Source organism: Gnatocerus cornutus, unplaced genomic scaffold (assembly GCF_029298725.1).
Source record: "Gnatocerus cornutus isolate USDA-ARS CGAHR unplaced genomic scaffold, icGnaCorn1.1 ctg00000434.1, whole genome shotgun sequence".
Lineage (NCBI taxonomy): Eukaryota > Metazoa > Arthropoda > Insecta > Coleoptera > Tenebrionidae > Gnatocerus > Gnatocerus cornutus.
In genome coordinates this window covers 1-10000 of record NW_028275749.1, presented here as the reverse complement: position 1 = coordinate 10000, position 10000 = coordinate 1, and the positions used below count along the sequence as shown (strand labels likewise).

General features: G+C 44.1%; 3 non-coding genes across 3 annotated transcripts in view; all 3 read right to left on the bottom strand.

The window, feature by feature from the left end:
* LOC148165257 (large subunit ribosomal RNA) overlaps positions 1-1040 on the bottom strand; it is a 4039-nt gene extending 2999 nt beyond the window's left edge. Inside the window, exon 1 of the ribosomal RNA XR_015771633.1 lies at positions 1-1040. This exon is cut by the window's left edge and continues 2999 nt beyond it. This is a non-coding gene — a ribosomal RNA (large subunit ribosomal RNA).
* A 658-nt stretch (positions 1041-1698) lies between these two features.
* Positions 1699-1855, bottom strand: LOC148165256 (5.8S ribosomal RNA). Its single transcript, XR_015771631.1, has one exon. It is a non-coding gene; the product is annotated as a 5.8S ribosomal RNA (ribosomal RNA).
* Positions 1856-3471: 1616 nt separating this feature from the next.
* LOC148165255 (small subunit ribosomal RNA) lies at positions 3472-5392 on the bottom strand. The gene has a single exon (XR_015771632.1). It is a non-coding gene; the product is annotated as a small subunit ribosomal RNA (ribosomal RNA).
* Positions 5393-10000: the final 4608 nt, after the last annotated feature.

Below are 10000 nucleotides of genomic sequence, written 5' to 3'. Positions count from 1 at the left end.
GCAATGAGAACGAGACGCCCCGGGAGTGCGGGGCGGCAGCCGTAACGACCGCCCATCCTCCCTTGGTCCGCGCAAGGCGGACCTTCACTTTCATTGCGCCTTTAGGTTTAGTTAAATCCCAATGACTCGCGCACATGCTAGACTCCTTGGTCCGTGTTTCAAGACGGGTCCTGAAAGTACCCAAAGCTATAGCGTCGCAGATCGGCGTTTCAACGAGGTCTGTCCGAGAACACCTCAGCGAACAGCCACCCGGGGACGGGACCGGCACCAGGTCCGATCACCATCACGACGGGCGCGCTTGCCGAAGGTCGGACGCTAACTGTGTAGCGGCCCCGCGCCATCTGTATACCGTCGAGCGAGCCGATCGGGAAACACCACGGGTTCATTCGGCGAACGGCGAACCGTCCGAACGAGCTCCACCGCGGGCCTTAGACCGGCACTCAACGGATCGCGACGTCCTACAGGGGGAGAAGTGCACGCGTTCGACGGCAGATCGACAAAACGAAAGGTGCAAACGACGCGTACGCCATCTGTCACACGATCGTCCAGCGCCGCCATCGAGTCACGCTGAATCTCCCCTTTCGACCTTTCGGGTTTCTCAGGTTTACCCCTGAACGGTTTCACGTACTATTGAACTCTCTCTTCAAAGTTCTTTTCAACTTTCCCTCACGGTACTTGTTCGCTATCGGTCTCGTGGTCATATTTAGCCTTAGATGGAGTTTACCACCCACTTAGGGCTGCACTCTCAAGCAACCCGACTCTGAGGAGAGATCCTCCCGTTATCGGCAGCGGTCGCTACGGGCCTGGCACCCTCTATGGGCTGTGGCCCCGTTCAAGATGGACTTGGACGCGCCGCACGATCTCGGGATGACGGATCCTCCCTAACACCACATTTCCCGGCGTCCGGTTTCGGCCGCGGGATTCGGTGCTGGGCTTCTCCCTGTTCGCTCGCCGCTACTGAGGGAATCCTAGTTAGTTTCTTTTCCTCCGCTTAGTAATATGCTTAAATTCAGCGGGTAGTCTCACCTGCTCTGAGGTCGCATATGAAAAATAAAAATTTTTCATTCGGTCATTTCGACGATCACGACACGTCTCCCATTCCTTGCTATACGTGTTCGTCATTTTTCTTTTTAAAAAATGGCTAAGTTTACAGAAACGCTTACGATCTGACGTCTGTCGCGATTTGCATTACACGTCTCGGACACGACGACCGTCTATAACGTTCTCAACCTTAAAACGCCATTTTTTTTTTTAAATGACGACATGTTGAAGAAATAGGACGTGCTACGCCGAAAGACCAGCCAACAACTACAACAAGTAGTAGTTGGTCGCTTTCGCGTCTTAAGATGTCGCGCAAATTTACTCGCTGCACGAGAAACGCACACAAACACACGATTCTACGACACACCACGCAAGAACATGTGCCGACGTAAACACTTTCGTATTTATGATTCGCAAGGTGGACGTCCGACGGACTTTGTAAAAAAAAAATACAAAGCATACCCGTCCCGTCCTTTTTGACGAAAAAACACGCTCGAGTAAACGTCTCGGCACACGTTCGAGGCGTGCGTCGTTATATCGTGACGTAAGTGACGATCACGTACATTAATGAGTACCTATTCGACGCGTCGCAACACATCCAACACGCTCCGACGTTTTCGTCCGAAAACGAAAACCGAGCAGTCTTTGAAATTGACACGACCCTCAGCCAGGAGTGGTCCGGGAACATTATATCCGAGGACCGCAATGTGCGTTCGAAATGTCGATGTTCATGTGTCCTGCAGTTCACAAGTTGACGCGCAATTAGCTGCGTTCTTCATCGACCCACGAGCCAAGTGATCCACCGTTCAGGGTAATCTTTTTAAAATTTAAACGCTCGTTCCACAAGAACCCCGATCATGCCGATCGTCCAGCTGTCTATACACGTCTTGCAAAAATTTTTGCGTACGTGCGTACATCCGAAACGAAAATGATCTTCGTGGTTCCGAAACGTGCCACGTCTAAAATTTCGGTGTTGTGGTATGGATATTTATGATTCTCGCTCTTAATTGTCTTTCGTCCGTACTTTCTCGTCTGAAAGGGAACGCGATCGTCGGTCTCAGTTTTACGCGTACGAAAAAATTAAAAAAAATATTAACCCAAACACAAATTTGTATCCGCGCACCGAAAAAGAAGCACTTTTCTTTTTCACGCGGTCTCCGCTTTTACACGCAAAGTACGAGCATGTATGTGTGAAGATGGGACATGTTCGATACGATTTTAATTAGGAATTTGCCAATTTCCTTTTTCTCAGCAATAATTTTAATAAATAATGCTGCTTTCTCTCATAAACTACATTTTCGGTAGTTTTCCTTTATTGTGTCTTTCATTTAGTGTGCGTGTGTCAAGCACTTTAAAAAGTGTGACGAAGAGACGGTTTTTGATCGATCGGAATCAACACATCATTACATCATCGTACTCGTTATGAAAAAGCGAATTAGTATCCGCCGTAAGCGAAAAGAGATTTTCGCGGGCGGTCTTTGTGTTCGTGTTTCAATTTTCTTTCTATATTTTTTCGTCGCCAAACCGAAGACAGATCGTGAATTTTGACGAAAAAATCTATAGACGTGCCAGACTGAGCGTCTAACATAAAATCCTCAAGTTTACCGTTCTATATCGTGACTTAATGACGATTGACGGTGTATATAATTTTGAAATGGTGCAGTCGTACGCTCCGTAAAGAGAATTTTACCGTTTCTAACGAAATCACTTTACCACATCTACCAAAAACATTAAAAAAGCAAGGTGTGATGTGTGTGTGATCGCTCGTTTAACGGCGCTTTCAAAAAACTCTTTGAAGCGTCTAACGACGAACATCATTCACGCGAATCGTAAAATCGGGAGCGTTTCTCGCCGGTCCCGTAGCCGGGCGTAAATCATTTAAAACCCACGGAGTCGTAACCTAATTCGACACCTGCGATTTTCTTCTTTCTCGACTACTCTGCTACATCCTCTCCGTGTGTCCGAAAAAAGAGGACTTCTAACGTCTTTCGACTTTCGCGGTGGAGTTCACAACTTTCCGCGATCCGGTCGAAAAACCGAAAGCGTCCCTCCTTTTTTCCATCATTGGAAAAGATCGAGAGATAGTACAAAAAAAATCAAAAAATCTAGGTACCCGAAGAAACAGCCGTATGCCCGAGCGAATTCGGTTTTTCTCGTTCAAAAAAGGTGAAAAACTCGATCGCAAGGACCGGCGCTGCGGGCCAGCGTAACGCTATTGTTTTTCCGAATATGTACGATTCGTAGTTCAAAACGTCGTACACACGGTGTTTCAAAAAGAAACAAGCAACGGCACGACAAAAGATCGTGCCGTCGACTCCATGTCATCGACGACGGTGTTGTAAAAACATAAAGTGTACATCGACACGATCAAATAAAAATGCATAATAATAAATTATACATATGTCAAAATTCGTGTGTACGAGGACACGTTAATGATCCTTCCGCAGGTTCACCTACGGAAACCTTGTTACGACTTTTACTTCCTCTAAATGATCAAGTTTGGTCATCTTCCCAGCGACATCGACGACGTCGAAACGCCATCGCGTACCGGTCCGAAGACCTCACTAAATCATTCAATCGGTAGTAGCGACGGGCGGTGTGTACAAAGGGCAGGGACGTAATCAACGCGAGCTTATGACTCACGCTTACTGGGAATTCCTCGTTCATGGGGAACAATTGCAAGCCCCAATCCCTAGCACGAAGGAGGTTCAGCGGGTTACCCGGACCGCTCGGTCAGGGAGGACACGCTGATTCCTTCAGTGTAGCGCGCGTGCGGCCCAGAACATCTAAGGGCATCACAGACCTGTTATTGCTCAATCTCGTGCGGCTAGAAGCCGCCTGTCCCTCTAAGAAGAATTGTTTGTACGCCGACAGTAAAAACCGCGCACGACCACCGGGCGAACCCAGGATCGACGGGCCTTTGGGATGTCGAAATACGCCTATTTAGCAGGCTAGAGTCTCGTTCGTTATCGGAATTAACCAGACAAATCGCTCCACCAACTAAGAACGGCCATGCACCACCACCCACCGAATCAAGAAAGAGCTCTCAATCTGTCAATCCTTCCGGTGTCCGGGCCTGGTGAGGTTTCCCGTGTTGAGTCAAATTAAGCCGCAGGCTCCACTCCTGGTGGTGCCCTTCCGTCAATTCCTTTAAGTTTCAGCTTTGCAACCATACTTCCCCCGGAACCCAAAAGCTTTGGTTTCCCGGAAGCTGCCCGCCGAGTCATCGGAAGAACGTCGGCGGATCGCTAGCTGGCATCGTTTATGGTTAGAACTAGGGCGGTATCTGATCGCCTTCGAACCTCTAACTTTCGTTCTTGATCAATGAAAGCGTTTTTGGCAAATGCTTTCGCTTCTGTCCGTCTTGCGACGATCCAAGAATTTCACCTCTAACGTCGCAATACGAATGCCCCCATCCGTTCCTATTAATCATTACCTCGGGGTTCCGAAAACCAACAAAATAGAACCGAGGTCCTATTCCATTATTCCATGCACACAGTATTCAGGCGAAGTTTTAGCCTGCTTTAAGCACTCTAATTTGTTCAAAGTAAACGTGCCGGCCCACCTCGACACTCAATGAAGAGCACCGCGGCGGGATTGAGTTGGGCCGCCCTCTCGAGCTAAGCCCACCGGCAGGACGTCCCGCGGCACGCCAGTTGACACCGCGAACGATGAACCGGCGGCGCGGGACACAGATTCGACTACGAGCTTTTTAACCGCAACAACTTTAATATACGCTATTGGAGCTGGAATTACCGCGGCTGCTGGCACCAGACTTGCCCTCCAATTGATCCTCGTTAAAGGGTTTAGAGTGTACTCATTCCGATTACGGGGCCTCGGATGAGTCCCGTATCGTTATTTTTCGTCACTACCTCCCCGTGCCGGGAGTGGGTAATTTGCGCGCCTGCTGCCTTCCTTGGATGTGGTAGCCGTTTCTCAGGCTCCCTCTCCGGAATCGAACCCTGATTCCCCGTTACCCGTTACAACCATGGTAGGCGCAGAACCTACCATCGACAGTTGATAAGGCAGACATTTGAAAGATGCGTCGCCGGTGCGAGACCGTGCGATCAGCGTAAAGTTATTCAGAGTCACCAAGTTGTACGATGACGGAGACCGCCACCGATTGGTTTTGATCTAATAAAAGCGCTCCTTCCGTTTCCGGTTGGAGCTCTGTTTGCATGTATTAGCTCTAGAATTACCACAGTTATCCAAGTAAATGTGGGTACGATCTAAGGAACCATAACTGATTTAATGAGCCTTTCGCGGTTTCACCTTAATTTGGCTTGTACTGAGACATGCATGGCTTAATCTTTGAGACAAGCATATGACTACTGGCAGGATCAACCAGGGAACTGCGTTCTTGTTTTAAAATAAGAGAGTTTTAGTCTTTCTTTCCTTCTAGTCATATAAGCTACAATAATCGTAGAATTTCGGAAAGACACCTGCTGCTCTTATAAAAAACTGAACACTTTCCTATTATTGTTTTGAAGAAAGTGTGCGTGTCTGCGAAACGAAAACCTCGTAAGAAGAGACGTAACGCCACGCGATCTTTCTGGATGGAAAATTTTTCGACATTTTTTTCACATCATCCTTGATTGAATCTCCTGCAACAATTTTATTCTTATTCATCCGTTCTAAGTTGTCGTCGTCGTCGAAATAAATAATTTGTACACACTTCGGGGTACACGTTTGTCAAAATTCATGAAATGCAACGTAACATTTTTACTTTAATAAATTTTTACAGTGCATTCAGATCGACTAAACGAACAACGACGGATGAATTGATTTATGGATTTTTATTTGTTGCGACTCATCGGAGGAGAGAGTGAAGAAAAAATAATCCAATATCATGGTTACGGAATAATTTTCTATGACTTTTTCATCCTTGTTTGAATCTTGCAACAATTAATTTTATTCATCCGTTCTAAGTTGTCGTCGTCGTCGAAATAAATAATTTGTACACATTTCGGTACACGTTTGTCAAAATTCATGAAATGCAAACGTAACATTTTACTTTAATAAATTTTTACAGTGCATTCAGATCGACTAAACGAACAACGACGGATGGATTACTTATTTTTGTTGCGACTCATCGGACGAAAAGTAGAAACATAATCCTCCATTGTAATATAGTTTTTACGGAAAATTTTTCTTTTATTTTATATCCTTGATTGAATGCTGCATTTTATCCGTCTTTTTTTCGTCAAAAACAGAGATCAATGCGATTCATCGGACGAAGAAATAATTTCCCAGTTCAAAATTTAGAGATTTTTGGGCACATCGACTTGAAATTTTATCGTAAAGAAAAAATATCGTCGTCGACAAGCAAAAGTTCAAACATTCTCCATACTCTTCGCTAGATTGAAAGCGACGGTTTATTGTGAGATTTCTCTTTAGAAATATTCACACGTTACGAGTTTATGAAATTTTATTTATTTCAAAATTCTCGCTCGGACTTTAGTGAGTTGACGCATTTGTTAATTTTTGGTCGTTCTGACACGAACACATAAAATCTTTGATTGCATTTGGACCGCTAACATAGAAACGCTCGCCGCATCCGCAATCTCGCTGTGCATGGTCAATGGCAAGATTTGTCATCCCTCAAACGATGGTGGGTCCACAGGGTACACATTCCGGCCATCGTCCCAACTACGGGTAAGTCGCGGTGTACGAGAGGTAACAAGATAATCGGACGCACATAAAATCACATTTCGATCGTACGCTTTTGTCCGCTGCTACATACCACCACTACTATCCCTATATATGCCAGCGCGGCAGCGTTCAGCTCTGAATCACTCGATGCGCGAAACGGTCGAAATCCCATAGCGCGCCGGCCGCTCGCTATGGGCGAGGGGTCGGGTAAATCGGTCTGATCGCTCGGTGCAAAAGTCCGTTTGGGTACTTAGAGACGGAATTTTAAAATTCTGATTTCGCAGATCAATTTCAAGGGTCATTAGGACTCGAATGCCGTTAACGGTGTTTTGAAAAAAATATTTTTTACGTTTTTACGGCATTTCGACCGAACACCTCAGTTCCGACTTCGGACTTAGAATAATTTTCATCAAAATTTCGAACGCCTCAGTTTCCAGAGGGTTTTAGATCCCGTTTAGTTAGGGGTTTGAAATTATCACAGCCACCCTTGTTTGGTGTTAGTTCGACCGTAACTTTTGTTCGTTTGCATTTAATTTCGATTTTTCTGGGACTTTTGGTCAATGTAAATTTATCAACCGCTACACTTCCGACTTCGGACTTAGACGAATGAGCGCCGAACGCTACAGTTTCGACTTCGGACTTAGAAAAATTTCGCTCGACCGCCACAGTTTCGAATTGGACTTAGAAAAATTTCGGTCGAACGCCTCAGTTTCGAATCGGACTTAGAAAAATTTTGGTCGACCGCTACAGTTTCGACTTCGGACTTAGAAAAATTTCGTTCGAACGCTACAGTTTCGACTTCGGACTTGGAAAAATTTCGCTCGACCGCCACAGTTCCAACATGAGACTTAGAAAAATTTTTATCAAAAATTCGAACACCTCAGTTTCGACTACGGACTTAGAAAAATTTCGCTCGACCGCCACAGTTCCTATTTCGGACTTAGAAAAATTTTCATCAAAATTTCGAACGCCTCAGTTTCCAGAGGGTTTTAGATCCCGTTTAATTAGAAGCTTGAAATTATAAAATCTACCTTCTATCGATGTTAGTTCGACCCAAACATTTGTTCGTTTGCATTTAATTTCGATTTTTCTCGTACTTTTGGTCAATGTAAATTTGTCAACCGCTACACTTCCGACTTCGGACTTAGACGAATGAGCGCCGAACGCTACAGTTTCGACTTCGGACTTAGAAAAATTTCGTTCGAACGCTACAGTTTCGACTTCGGACTTGGAAAAATTTCGCTCGACCGCCACAGTTCCAACATGAGACTTAGAAAAATTTTTATCAAAAATTCGAACACCTCAGTTTCGACTACGGACTTAGAAAAATTTCGCTCGACCGCCACAGTTCCTATTTCGGACTTAGAAAAATTTTCATCAAAATTTCGAACGCCTCAGTTTCCAGAGGGTTTTAGATCCCGTTTAATTAGGAGCTTGAAATTATAAAATCTACCTTCTATCGATGCTAGTTCGACCCAAACATTTGTTCGTTTGGATTTAATTTCGATTTTTCTCGGACTTTTGGTCAATGTAAATTTGTCAACCGCTACACTTCCGAGTTCGGACTTAGACGAATGAGCGCCGAACGCTACAGTTTCGACTTCGGACTTAGAAAAATTTTGTTCGAACGCTACAGTTTCGAATTGGACTTGGAAAAATTTCGGTCGAACGCCTCAGTTTCGAATCGGACTTAGAAAAATTTTGGTCGACCGCTACAGTTTCGACTTCGGACTTGGAAAAATTTCGATCGAACGCCACAGTTCCGACTTTTTTTCGAAACTGTAGCGTTCAGTCAAATTGCCGTAAAAACGTAAAAAACTTTTTTTACAAAACATGGTCGACAGCATTCGAGTCCTAATAATCCTTGAAATTGATCTGCGAAATCAGAATTTTAAAATTCCGTCTCTAAGTACCCAAACGGACTTTTGCACCGAGCGATCAGACCGTTTTACTCTACCCCTCGCCCATAGCGAGCGGCCGGCGCACTATGGGATTTCGATCGTTTCACGCATCGAGCGATTCAGAGCTGATCGCTGCCGCGGTGGCATATATAGGGAGTAGTGATGGTAAGTGGCAGCGATGACGGACAAGTACGCACGATGAATGGATTGACATGAAATCAAATGTGCGCGTCCGTACGATCTGTTACCTCTCGTACATCGCGACCCCGTTTAATGATATTATGCTAAATTAAAAATAAAAATACATCGATGAAATAAAAAGTGGTAAGTCTCTAGAAAGACAATATACCGCTGTGAATAAAAATTTCTCGATGAATAGCGAAATGTGAATTAGTCCGCCTGTAACGTGCATTTTGCGAACGAATTAGCTAATTCACCGCTAGTTAAAAAACGTGACCACCCAGTGCTCTTATCCAAAGTCGTCTGCAAATGAGATGAAATTAATAATCTTGACTCTAATGCAGACGACAAATTGAATTGAATAATTTACTTGAATAATGTGACGGATCTATAAAATAAAACACAAAGCCCGAAACACCAAGCAGTAAAAATCTCGATTATTGTTCCGCCCGTTGAAAAACAAAAGATCCGTCACATGGTAAGCAGAACTGGTGAAAATTGTGAAAGACTTGTTTCTCCTCCGATAACAAGCTTGAATTAAATATGATCGAGTGAATGATATTGGAAACCAAAGAACGAAACTGAGGAGAAGCAAATGTTCAGTAATATATTATGAATAATTATAATATTAATATAAATAATAATATTATATTAAAAATGGGAATTGTATATGGTTGATGGAAAAAGTTTTTTTTTCTGTTGACCGCTACAGTTCCCAATTTGGACTTTAAAAAAAAAAAAAAAAAAAAAAAAAAAAAATTGTGTATACGGAAGGTAAAAAGCAAAAAATAAAATATTTTATTATTTTTTTTACTTTTTTTACGGGTCCCTACCGCTACAGTTCCCACTGAATGTGTCCTTTTCGCGCTAAGTCCATGCAGTCGCTACAGTTCCGAAACTGGACTTGTAAAAATTTCGACATTTTTGAACGCATCAGTTCCGAACGAGGTTTCAAAACTGTAGCGTTCGGTGTAAACGCATCAGTTCCGAATGAGTTTTCGCAACTGTGGCGTTTCATTTTTGTGCTTTCATGGTTGCATAAACAATCGCCAGTGTGAACGCTTCAGTTCCGAATGAGTTTTCGAAACTGTAGCGTTTCATATTTGTGCTTTCATGGTTGCATAAGCAATCGCCAGTGTGAACGCTTCAGTTCCGAATAGATTTTCGAAACTGTAGCGTTCAATGTGAACGCTTCAGTTCCGACTTTGGACTTAGAATAATTTTCA